This window comes from Anguilla anguilla, chromosome 2 (assembly GCF_013347855.1).
Source record: "Anguilla anguilla isolate fAngAng1 chromosome 2, fAngAng1.pri, whole genome shotgun sequence".
NCBI lineage: Eukaryota > Metazoa > Chordata > Actinopteri > Anguilliformes > Anguillidae > Anguilla > Anguilla anguilla.
The window spans coordinates 32305077-32319022 of NC_049202.1; positions in this window are offsets into that span (position 1 = coordinate 32305077).

The window sequence follows — 13946 nt, forward strand, 5'->3', positions numbered from 1 at the left end:
AGTGATGTCAGAAGTCGGAAATTTCCCACTTGAAATATCAAAGTTCTGAGCTGTCTTGAACGCAACATATGACTCAGCTAAGATTACGAGGATTTCCGCTGATGCGTCACAGTATGGGTAAGGCGCAGTATTACTGCTACAGCATGACAGAGTGTGGCAGCCCATAGCCTATGCATCAAAAGTGTTGACTGGAGCAGTGACAAGAGACATTCAAATCTAACAGAAACATTTTTCAATTATATATGCATGCAAACAATTCCATCAATTTGTCTACAGACAAACTTACTTACTGCAGAGACAGACCATAAGCTGTTGGTGCCAGTCATGGAAAAGCCACTAAATGACTGTCCTATGAGAATCCAGAGAATGTTAATTAGACTGAAAAAGTATGATATCAATTTAGACTATACCCCTGGCGAGTAAATGTTTGCAGCTGACAGTTTCTCACAGGCTGTGGACAAGAATGAGAGGACAGATGAAAATAACAGATGCAGAAATTAAGGTCTATGTAGACATGGTCATTGCTTCACTCCTGGTATCCACGAGAGGGTCAGAGTAGATCCAGAGAGAGACAGAGGCTAATGAGACAATGATCGAGCTGAAGGCAGTGATCTTGGAGGTATGATCCGAACAGAAAAAAAGACTGTTCAAAGAGAATATAGGACTGCTGGACTCAGATCTGACTTCACTGTCATGGATGGCATAGTGTTCAAGGGCAACAGGTATGTCATTCCAGCCAGCTTAAGGAAGCGATGCTCCGCAAAGTCTATTATGGTCATCTAGGAGAGGAAAAGTGCAAAAGGAAAACATGAGAAATAATGTATTAGCTCAGGATCAACCAGGGCATCTCTCAGGCAGCAGCATCATATCAATGTTAAACCCTAGGACAAAGCGACAGGTTTAGCTGCTGTCTCCACACCTTACTACAAGGTAGGAGCCGATCTCTTTGATTTTCAAGGATAAAGTCACATTGTGGTTACTGACTACTTCTCCAACTATCCTGAGGTGGCTACACTGCAGTCTACCACAAGCAAAGCTGTCATAGCTTTCATGAAGTCTGTCTTCACCAGGCATGAGTCCCATGTGCTGTCTTTACAGACGATGGCTCAGTTATCTACCTCAAAATTCAAAGCATTTTCAACACGACACTTCAAGCCTTAACCATCCAAGGTCAAACGACCTGGATGAGCACTCAGTCAAAATAGCAAAGGCTAATGAAAAAAGCACTTGAGAACAAGGAGGACTTTGTGAAGCGTCTCATGATATATAGGAGTACGCCGCTAGAGATTGGGTTATCTCCTACACAGATTTAATAGCAGAAGAATCCAGACAACTTACCTGTTCATGAGGATCTACTTACCACAATCAGACTTCACCCAAATGAAGAGATGGAAAGAAAAACAAAAGATGAAACAAAAGGGGCTGTATGAGAGAGGAGGAAAAGGCCTATCCAATCTGAAACCAGGAGATACTGTCAGACTCAGGGATCACAACATCGGTACCTGGACACAAACGGGGATTGCTCAACAGCAGGTTGCACTACAGTCCTGCGAAATCTAAACAGGGAATGCAGCTTCACTGTGAAGGAACCGTGTGGACCTGAGGCCTCATCCAAATGCTTAGTAGGATGCAACTCCATCCTCCTTCACTGCATTTGAGGAGTGCAACATACAGGAAATTATGGTAATGACCTGGCTGGGTGTAGGGTTTGGAATGATGTTCCACCACCATTGGTGGTTATCTCATCTCCTAACTGCACTAAACCAGATGAGGTTGCAAGACAACACCCTAAGGTTTTCACTGTGACTCATGCTATGATCAAGGCTGGCTCAGCTGGGGTTGAATAATCTACAAAATCTGTATTCGCAAAACTGGTATATTCACTGGAGGGTTTGGTTTCAGAGGAAGCAAACGTTTGAATGATCACATTATTTTCAGATGGTAAGATAAAAAAAACACGGCCAATTTACTTGAAATGATTTAGGAAACATTAGTTAGCACTGCTTTAGAATACAGTATTTGTGTGATAAAATAAAATTGCCAATGTTGTTTCTTGTAACTTAATTTTGTAAGCCTAATTTTGATATCAGTACTTTTAATGTCAGGCCTAGATTTTGCATGTTTGTTGCACTGTATAGACAGTGCTTTGTATGTGTGAGTAACTGTTTGTACGTTGAAAACGTGTTTTTCTTCTGATATATTTTAATTTTGTACTGTGTTTTGTTATGAGTGATAATAATAATGCATATAAATGTAGGCTTTGAGAGAGACATGCATAGACATGGATGTGTTTTAATAGGGTATTGTGTACATGACAGACCTACTAATTGTTAGTATGTCGGTGGTGTATCTATAGGGCGAGCGATCTTTTATTTAGAAATGTGATGTTTGCAGGGTTTACAGTAGCCTAGTTAAAAAGTTGTTAACGATAGAAATGGCACAGCGGTCATTCTGAGAGTCGATAAATCTGCCGTGACTAACTCCATAGCCAATGGCTACCCTTCGTGACTTTTCTTAAAAAAATGTATTTAACATTGTGATATAATTTGAATACCAACTTTGCATTAGGAAATAAAGTTATAAGCACTTACTAATGTTCACAAACGGTGAAACTGACCATCATTATCTTGTGCTGGTTCCCATACTACAGGTAACGTTACCTAGTGGACTGAATTGCAACGCAAATTTCAGCGCCGTCTGTACTAATGTTACACACTCGCTCTGTCAACTCGTTATCAGGCTAGTTAACGTTGAACTCTGTGAAAATGGCAAAAGTATAATTAACGTGTGTGTATTTTAACCCAGAAGGATTCAAACAGTAGGGCGTGCCTTCGCAAAAAAAGGGAAGTTCTTTAATGTCGTTGTTTGCTTATACTTTTATAGAAGGTAGACGACTGTCTCAGGTTTGAAGAGTATTGGAATGATAGTGATTGGACTTCAGAAATATAAATGAGTTTCCCACAAAGATTATGCAGTTGCAATGGTTTAAAAAATTTGCAAGCAAGGTAGTGTGATGTGTAAGAGATTGGTTGCCGTTTGAAGTGGGTTTTGAATCCATGTCTCTCACTCATCCAAAGATCCCATAGGCAAACATGATTCCTGTGTACTAGTAGCAAACAAGCCACAGGGGCTGCAAAGTTGTTTTTTAAAAAACATGTACTTGTATATATGTAGATTTATATATCTAGGTCTAGGTCTAGGTCTATCAGTGTCTATGGAAAGTGTGCCTTTTTCTGACACTTTAGAGGCTTGTGAGCCATAGGGGGTAAAGGATTTCTAACAAGTTCCATTTTTGGATAGTTGGTTCTTGTTTTTAAGTAATCCTATTCTGTGCTACTCTTGTAGTTTAGCGCTTTTTGAGTAGTAATATGCATTGCTACTTTTGTGTCTAGTGGCAATTGTCTTTAGTAGCTATCGTGGGTTGGAGAGCATTGTGATTTGATTTTTTGTTGCTATTGTGTTTGAGTGTGGTTGTATGCTACTGTGGAACAGACAGTTTGCCATTTGTTGTGCCTTGGCACTTTTGTGTGTAGCCTTTATGGTTACCTGTTGTAGTGATGTGGCTAACTATTGTGTATGCTAAGCCATGTTTGCTCTGGCAGCTCTTAGCCAAGTTAGCACATTATGCGGTTGTGTGTGCAGTAACTGATGTTGCTACCATACAGGGAAAGTTAATTGCCCTTTCTTTTGCCCTTTGTGATTGATCTGTGGTTATTCTTAGTAACTTAGTATCTGAGTGAGCTATTTCTAGTTCCTGTTAGAGATGGCAGCCATAGAGGATTTTATTAGTGACCCTTCTGTGAGAGTTATTAGAGCAGTTTACTAAGGATCAGCTTCTAAAGCTTGCTTTCCCATTATAATATTGAGATTACCAGTAGTGAGCGACGTTTTAAAGAAAGCGTCAAAGACGTTCTGAGGGCTATTCTGATTGATAATGGTGTTCTTGTAACTAAAGTAGAGGAACCTCCTTTAGCTTTGTTGTCTCCACATCTCTCAGATGCTGCAATTGAGTTAAGGCTTAAAGAGTTGGCATTTCAGGAAAAGCAATTGGTAGACAAACAGAAAGATCGTGAGCTGAAGGAAAGACAATTGGAGCTGCAGGAAAGGCAGTTATTGTTGGAACATGAATGTGGTCTGAAAGAGGTAGAACCTAAGCATGCTGCTTTGCAATCAGGTTCTCTGAGTCCCCTTCTCAATTTGATGTCGGCAAACATGTTAAAATGATCCCACCTTTTGTGGAGAAGGATGTTGAGAGATACTTTCCTCATTTTGAACGTATGGCCACCACTTTGAGATGGCCTAGTAATGTCTGGACACTACTGCTGCAGTGTGTCCTTGTTGGAAAAGCACAAGAAGCATACTCTTCATTGACCCTTGATCAAAGCACAGACTATGAGACTGTTAAGGCATATATCTTGCGGGCTTATGAATTAGTCCCAGAAGCGTATCATCAGCGTTAGGAACTATCGCAGGTTTGACAGACAAACTTATGTGGAGTTTGCCAAAGAGGAAGAAAACTTGTTTGACAGATGGTGCACGTCTCAGAAGGCTGAGTCTAAAGAGCAGCTTAGACACCTGATTCTCATTGAAGGATTTAAAAACCACATTCCTGTGGCTGTTGCAACATATATAAATGAGCATAAGGTGTCAAAGATGGATGAAGCTACTGTCCTGGCTGATGAATTTGTGTTGACACACAAATCTGTCTTTGAAGAAAAGTATCGTGTTGACTCCAGGGGTAAGGACCCTCCTCATGGGGTGCATTTCCTGAAACCTGTTCCCCCTGGCCCTGCTCCATCCACTCCAACTGCTAGGTTCCTATAGTTTCTGAAGGTCCTGATGAACTTGCACAGAAACACCCAGATGTGTTCCCTGTGTGTGCTGTTACACGGGCCAGGTCATCATCATTCTTGAAGATGCTTTTCCGTTTTCAGAAAAGTCTTCTTTACATCCCAGTCCCCTTCCTCGAACTAAGACAGGAAACCAGTACCTGTTGACTTGTGTGCAGCTACCCGTTTTCCTGAGGCCATTCCTTTGCGAAAGATCACAGCCCCAGTTATATCCAAAGCTCTGTGATTAAGTTCTTCTCAATGTTTGGCCTGCCAAGAGTTGTTTAGTCTGACCAGGGGTCTAATTTCATGCCCCGTCTCTTTGCTCAAGTTCTCCAACAGTTTTCTATCCATCATTGCCCCTCGTCGGCCTACCATCCTGAGTCTCAGGGGGCGCTAGAGAGATTCCATCAGACTGTCAAGTCTATGCCACGTGCATACTGTACGGAATTTGAAAAAGACTGGGATGATGGAATCCATTTGCTTCTCTTTGCTGCTAGAGAGGTAACTCAGGAATCTCTTGAATTTAGCCCAGCTGAGCTCGTGTTTGGCCACACAGTGAGAGGTCCTTTGAAGCTGCTAAACGAAAAATGGTTAGCTGACCAAACCCCTTCCCCTACTAGTTTGTTGGACTATGTGTTTAACTTTCAGTTTAAGCTTAGGAGGGCATGTGAACTGGCAAAAGAGAACCTAAAGGTAGCCCAGAGAAAGATGAAACATTGGTATGACAAGCAGGCCCACCGCAGAGTATTCTCTCCAGGGGACAAAGTGTTGATTCTATTGCCTCTTCCTGGTTCTGCATTGCAGGCTAAATACAGCGGGCCATACTTGATTGAGCGCAAAGTTGGTGAGTGTGACTACTTAAGACCCTAGATCGCAAGCGTAGGAGTCGGTTATGTCACATCAATATGTTGAAGCCTTACTATGACAGGGATCAGACTGTCTTGCCAGAAGTCAAGCCCATGGCTGTGTTGACTGTTCCTCCATCTCCTAATGTAGCTGATGACGGTCTTTCAGTTGTTTCAAAGGAGATCTCTCAGGGTACGTTGTCAAACGCAAAGATACTAGCTGACTTAGACTCCCATCTGTCATACTTGCCATCTCCTAAGCGTGCTGACATCACACGGTTAATTCAGAAACATTTAGGTTTGTTCTCTGATGTTCCTAGTCGTATTAATGTACTCGAGCATGACATTGATGTTGGTGATGCAGCCCCAATTAAGCAACATGCCTACAGAGTAAATCCTGAAAAGCGACAAATTCTGTGTAAGGATGTAAACTACATGATGAGGCATGACATTGCTGAGCCCAGTTCCAGTGCATGGAGCTCCCCCTGCCTGCTTGTTGATAAGCCAGACTGTACTCATCGTTTCTGTACTGATTTTCGTAAGGTCAATGCGGTAACTAAGCCTGACTCTTTCCCCCTTCCTCGCATGGATGACTGCATCGATCGGGAGGGTTCAGCAGCCTTTGTGAGTAAGTTAGATCTTCTAAAAGGCTATTGGCAAGTCCCTTTCACTAAGCGAGCTTGTGAGATCTCGGCTTTTGTCACACCCGAGAGTTTCTGCCAGTATACAGTCATGGCCTTCAGCATGCGAAATGCTCCGGCTACCTTCCAGTGGCTAGTGAACAAAGTGCTGGCAGGTGTTCCAAATTGTGAGGCATATCTTGATGACCTGGTTATCCACAGCACCTCCTGGTCTCAACATTTAGAGCAGCTTGAGGAAGTGTTCAAGCGATTGGATGAAGCTAACTCGACATTGAACCTTGCAAAGTGCGAGTTTGGACAGGCTACCGTTACCTATCTAGGTAAGGTGGTTGGACATGGGCAGGTGTGTCCCATAGCAGCTAAGGTGGAGGCCATAGTGAATGTCTCTGCTCCTACCACCAGACAAGAGCTGAAGCGTTTCCTAGGTATGGCAGGTTACTATAGGAGCTTCTGTAAGAACTTTGCTACTGTTGCTGCTCCTCTAACTAATCTGCTCTGTCCCAAGGTTCCTTTTGTATGGACTGAGACCTGTCAACTGGCTTTTGAAAACATTAAGGCCATTCTTGTTAGTGCTCCCATTCTTGCAGCCCCTGATTTTAGCCTGCCCTTCAAGTTAGCAGTTGATGCTAGTGACCTAGGTGCTGGAGCAGTACTTCTGCAGGAGGATTCATTGGGAGTGGAGCATCCGGTGTGCTACTTCTCTAAAAAGTTTGACTGCCATCAACTGCACTACTATACTATAGAGAAGGAGGACTAGCTCTGGTTCTTGCCTTGAACCATTTTGATGTTTATGTTGGTTCTTCTAGTTTGCCACTTGTTGTATATACAGACCATAACCCTCTGCAGCATGACCAATTCAAATCATCAACTGATGTGTTGGAGTCTGTTTCTCCAGGGGTACAACCTGGAGATCCGCCATATTCGTGGGAGGGACAACGTACTGGCAGACGCCCTCTCACAGTCATAAGTAGCATCTTTTTAGAGATTATTGATAATGGCACTTCTGTAGTTTTGAATTGGGGAACTGTAGTTCTTAGAGAGGTTGCCTTTGTGGGCAACCTTCTTAAAGTAATAATCTCGAAGATTTTCATTAAAATAAATGTCTGTTAAGTCACTATCTATTGCCGAATTAGGTAACACAATGGTGATTGGGCCTATTATTATATTAATTAATATAATAATTTATGATTGAAGAACTGGGTGTCTGTGGCGACATTCCTGGGAAAAAATCACAAGCGGCGCATAGTTAGTGACACGTTTTCCATCACCCATCAGTGGTTGGTTCGCCAGAGAGGGTAGACGGAGCTAACGCAACAGGCTCGCTCTTCAACTCACTTGCGTGTGAGCGGTGTACTGTTTTTTCCGGGGTATGCTAGCGTTACAATAACAGAGAAGGGGGGGGTTATGGAACCCTAAACAGTTTTTGTGTAACATGAGAGGTCATATTTGTTGATGTAGATTTCGTATTACATTCGATGACAATGTAACATTACTAAATTACATAGCCTAGCTATTTGCACAACTAACGCTAGCTACTGGACCATGTCAAGAAAGGCAACATTAGTTTAGACAACGTTGCGCACAGTATCCATCTCTCATATCAGGTAACGTTGCGTTAGCTAGCTAATGTAATTAACACAATTTAATGTCAGCTAACAATTAGAAAAAACGCTAGCTAATGCTACCGACTGGTACCGACCTCGGAAAATGTCTCTCGAATGCAATGCTACCTTGTTGCAACATTGCAATGTAGGTAACTAAAGGTCAGTTCAGATCAATGATTCGCTACGAGACTGGATGCAACTTGCAAAAATACTGCACTTGGCGATTTGACAAGGTGGGTCTTTTGAGACCCCAGGCAACGGCTTCAGACGCTCTGCAACTAACCAGTTCACACCGCTGCAATTTTCTCTGCAACATTCTAAAACCGTTGCGAATCATTGATCTGAATTGGCCTTAACGTTACCGTTATTTACATTGCCATCAAGTTCATCAATATATTATAATGATCGGAATGAAGCCATCTATACACAGAGTATTAAACCCGGGGTATAGGTGGAGCACAGCCGGGTCTGATTTCAGTGTAAAGATGTCAAACCGGAGAAAACTAAATAAAAGAATACAGCAGTATGGATTAGCGTTATTATTTTATTACGCTTCCTCATTGTCCTTCAGCCTTGCCATTTTTTGATGAAATCTCCTTTGTTTTTGTTTTATTATTCTTGTTCTGATTGCTAATTTAACACCCAGCTCCGCTTTATTCTCGAACAGTTTGCTAGCAAAACCAGAAACACCAGCGGCAACATTTTGCAAGGCAGTTGTTTCAAAAATATCACACAACAATCATTCACGAGAGACTGTTTAGTGTGCACAAGATACATAATTGTACGAGCCGCAGCTAATCCCGCAAATTCTTCTCTGCAATGTAAAGATGTTCATACCGGGCAAAAGGTGGATAAAGAACGTCTGTGGAAATTGATCATCACTAATTCTACCCCAGGTCTGCTACAGCATTTTAACCCAGCTCGGCAGTGTAAAGGCAGCTTAAGTTAGCCTAATGTTAGACAATGAATGAGTGTGTACATAACGTTACTTTTATAACAACCATTTTTTATTCAGTAAATAGTAAGAGTTATAGTTGGCGTGGCCCAGGTGCCCAACTGACTGACGTCACACAGGCGACACTGGTTGGGTCTGGTTGGATCTCTGGGAAGTGGGGTCCAAAAACAGACCTGCAATTACTGCTTTTCGCCATTGGTACCGCCAAAGAGAACGAAACAGAAATCTTCGAGATTGTAACTTTAAGGGTGGGGGTGTTATGTCCTGGGCATACAACTAAACTGTGTGTGTTTTTAATCTGCTAATTCAGAGGCACCTGTGAGGAGGCACCGGAGTGCTTAAAAGCCCCTCCTTGGCTCCGCCTCTCTCTCAGCCAGAGAGCAGTGTCTCCCTCATCCACCACATTTCCCCTTTTTTTCTTTGTTTTACTCTTAATAAATTCAACCTTTTGTTTACACCTAACCCTGGTTGTCTGTGTCCCTTTATGTTGCTTCCCTCTGAGCCGGGGTCATAACAGTCAAGCAGAGCGATAAGAGATGTGTCTAAGTCATGGATCTTTTCGATGTGTACATTCTTACTTTCTGATGTGAACGTAAACCTTTAAATGTCATCTGTTTATGATGAATGTTATGTGGTTTGTTGTATTCCGCTACTGTATATCTGTACAAATCCGAGCAATCAGCTCTGAAATACTGCAATCAGCTTTGAAACACTGTATGTATTTGTATGTGTCAAGTAGATAGCAATGCATGTCTCTTCTATTATCTATTTCATTAGCTTGAACTGTTGTCGTTTTCAGGGAGTATATGGAAAGTAGTTCTTAATGATATAAAGCACAAGATTAATCTGGAGGGTTTGTACATACTTGAGATTTTTTTCTGCAAAGTTAACTTTTTAGGAACAAAACAACACTGTGTTGATTCATCAACATAAAGATAATAAATAGTTATACACTTTGGCAGCTATTGGCAATTATATTAAACTAGCTTTGTATATTTAGACTTGATTAAACTTAAGTTTGTTGCAATAGAATCCAAACACAAACCTTTTGTGGCATATTAAGGAATGTTTCATTTAGCTGATAGTATGTCAATTGGTTATATCCCCGTGACATTATATTCATTGGTTAATAAACTGGGTTAGGTATAAGACATGAGGTGCACGGACAGTCAGAAGAAATAATGATGCAAGCAGCGTTGTACTTGACCTCCCTTGCTCCAGCTAAAGTTATAATAAATGTGTTTCTTCTTTTTCTTAAAATCAGTCTTCCTGTTCTTTCTTGCTTCTGCAATTATTTTTCTTATCTGGTGTACACAATGTTTTGTGTGGTAGTGGTAGTGGATTAACACCTTTGGATATATTTGTAAAATGAACAAAGCAAAGTTGACCCTGCCTATTTTTGAGCCAACAAAATGAACTAATTAAACAAAGTGAATTTATTAATTTTTTTATTATTCATGATGGCGAAAAATCTTGAAGTAGCATCAGACTGTTTTCCCATGGTTGGATACTTTCCTGTGCTATTGGGAACATTGAACAGAATTTTGAATGATGAAATTTGCAACCCACACAACATTCTAAAAGCAGGTTTCTTTTATGCTAATGTGCAAACCAGATGTCAATCACTCATATTTTGAATGCTATTTATGGTCACTGTATTGAGATGTGGTGAGAAAAGTAGTTTAATCAGAAGCTTATTGAGATAATCTGGAGGGTTTGTTTGAATTGCTTATTAACATTGTAATCCCATTTTATTGATTCCTGTATTTTTTAAAATAGAAAAAAAAATTGAGGTGAAGTCTGAAAAGGTGAGTTTTTCATCAAGTATGATTCCACATTTCACAAAATTATTTTTAAACTGGTTTTACAGCATGTTACAACATGGCATGTTAATACATGATAAACCCATTGATTCCCATGCTGTTGCCATCCTTGGATAATGGTAAGCATGTTTGATTCTGTAGCGGTTTGTGTTTCATATAAACCTCAGAATAACCCATTTTTGGTTTGCATTAGAGGCTGTTCAAACTAATTTTTACTGATTATTAATTATAATGCTCATGATAATTTCACTTTTTAAATAGTATGACATAATCATAGAAAATCATAAAGAAATAAAATATATATTTTTTAAATCACCCTATTGTCAGTCATTGATTACTTGCAATATTCATATTCATACTATACTGTATTTGATTATTTTCCCTTAGTATTATATGTAAATTGAATGCAGATGCAACATAATATAGGGATTGGTGTTATTTAATTGTAATTTAATTGAATCAATATTGGGAAGAGATTGAATTAAAGAATTGGTTATGAGAGGGGAATGAATTGAGGGAGCAGTTATAGACAGAATTTGAGTGAATTGATACTAAAAGATTTAATGGGAAACAAATTACATGAATTTATCCTGCCAAGTGTCTGAATTGCCCCGAAGAAGGGATTGATGGAAGCCCTGAGGTGAATAGTAATTAAATTGTCAATCTTAAAAGAGGGTCATTTCATTTTTGCACTCTGGAGTAAACGGGCCGTGGAAGATGGGCCGATGCATGAACTACGCACACCAAGGTGGAAAATGAGCAGGCCCAGAGTTTACCCACCTTTTTTTACCACTACAGACACTGCTGACAACGTTACCATAACTGCAGGAAGAGCGCGAAAGCACTAAAAATGGTGAAATTCATGCCACTGCCAAAATAAATGAATAAATAATGGAATCTGTGACATCTGTGACTTCTGTGACAAACACCCAGCCATAGAGATAATTACTCCTCTGGGAGAAATAAAAGATGACCTAGAACCTCACACACAGCGTTGGCATTCCATCCCGGCAATAGTCAAGCTTCTTGAAACATTACACATTTCTCGCATCTGGATTTAGTCACTCTGCAAATTACCGCCACAAATGAAATATCACAGTACACATTTTTTCCTGCACTGTCCCTAGTGCTGCATACGGTCTTATGTGGTGCCAGTGGATACATCAATTTCCCCACATCCAATCAAGACACACAGCATAATTTACTCTTTACACAGAGCTAGCTTGCCTACTCTTTAAAAATACTCTGGCCTCTAACCTGGGCCTTGCCGTTTTCATGCCAAATAATGCATATCCTGTTGCATAGCCAATCCAATAGCTAACAGCTTCATCAAAAAAAAATGTCTAGGTAAGGAAGATCATGTGAAACAAGTGTCTGGTATTCAATGTGACAGTTAAAATGTTCTTTCTGCCAATGAAAACGGGTGCCTGCTTTAATTGTAAAGCCACTGAGTATTCCCCAGGCTATGCATTCTCAGCCTCTCAAAAGCAGGGATGAAAGCACCCAAAATTAACCTGGTTTGAGCATGCATCAAATGAGCTAAAGTTTGAACACTGACAGGTTTACCAAAGAGTAACTTTGCAATGTGATTGCTGCAAAATTACAAAATGACACGTGAATTTGCCAGTTTGTTGTAAGTTAATTTGCCAGTGTTTTTGGCCATACATTTTACATGTAGTGTCATATTGTTCAATGCAATTGATGATGAAATAATTTCATTTTGTGTCGAATGTGCTGCACTCCCTTGTGACCAATACATTTAGCCCAGAATATCTAGCTCATTTCCTGGAGGGCTGTAGTGGCAGCAGGTATTTTTGGTTTCAAGGTGTGTCCTCACTTTTTTCAGCACTTAAAATGTTAAATCTTAGTTCAGATGTAGCATCGTATTTTTTTTTTTTTAAGAAATTCTAACTTCTAAAAAATGATGTCCGTAATATTATTTCCCTGGAGAGAAATATGACTATTTTGTTGAAATCTGTATATAAAACACATAGTCTAGTTAATAAAATGTGCCTATAATTTATGGATACATTTTTTGACATAAATTTACTCATTCCATTCATTTGAACGTACTCTACTTGAAGTAATACAGTTTTTTTGCTTGTAAGAATAAAATTGTCAGGGACAGGTGCTGTTCTTACAAGCAGGTTTCACAGTATCATATGCTGTGTATTACTAACCCGAACATCTCAGCTTGACAGCCCTTGCTTTGCAATTACATTGATCATTTCAGTTATCCCTGACATTCTCACTGAGTAGCTGACAGGGGAAAGAAACTGTCTCCACCCCCAATGATTATACAGAGTACATTCCAGTTCATTGCCAAATTAAAAAAAGAAAATATAATAATTAAAAACTATTCCAGGTAATACAAATGTGGAGAGCTTCAAACAAGATCACTCTTTTTAGGTGTTCTTGCTGCCAAGCAGCCTCACTGAGTAAAAACTGGATATCTTGTCTGTCTGCCATGGCCCTTGGACTTGCCTTTCACATTCACAGCTACTCACTTTGCTCCTTATGCTATAAATATCAGTTCTGACACAGACAAAGAGAAACCAGAGCACAGGCCCCAGAAGTCCATCTGGCTGCTCGACTTGGCACATGTCCATCTTGTGCTAATCTAGCATGATCTCACCTAAAACAGCTGACAGGTTTCTCCCCACACAGACTGATATTTAGGACCTCATCTTTGCTGCTTTCTACTCAGTGAGACCAGACTGTACCCGCCAGAAAGTCAGACTGGCTCCGAACACCGCCCCCCCAACCCCCACCACCCCAGCACAACTCCACCCCTAACCAGCCAATTCTTTATCAACATATCAAACTAAAATTAAGCAGCATTAAATAAAATTTGGGAAGGTCTCACCATTAAAAAGACTTACATTTAATTGCATTTTAAGGACAAATTTGGTGACTTGACTCTACTATTCTCATGGCATGCTATACAGTATGGCTTCATTATCACATGAATTTAAGAATGAAACAACAATCTGGGCACAGAAGAGCAAGGAAGAGAAAATATGCTTAGAGACAGACCTGAATTATAGTTCCACATGCAGTATCGCCATATATTTTGATGTCTTTTTAAAAAAGAAGAAGCTGAGCAGGGCTGCAGCTGCAGTACAATAGTGACTATTTACCACGTGGTTGTGAAACACTGTACTATTGTTACTCTGAGGGACCCTCTAACAGAGTCGGCTGTTGTGCCCCTCTGCCTTATGTAGTCACTGCGTGAGTGGTGACAAA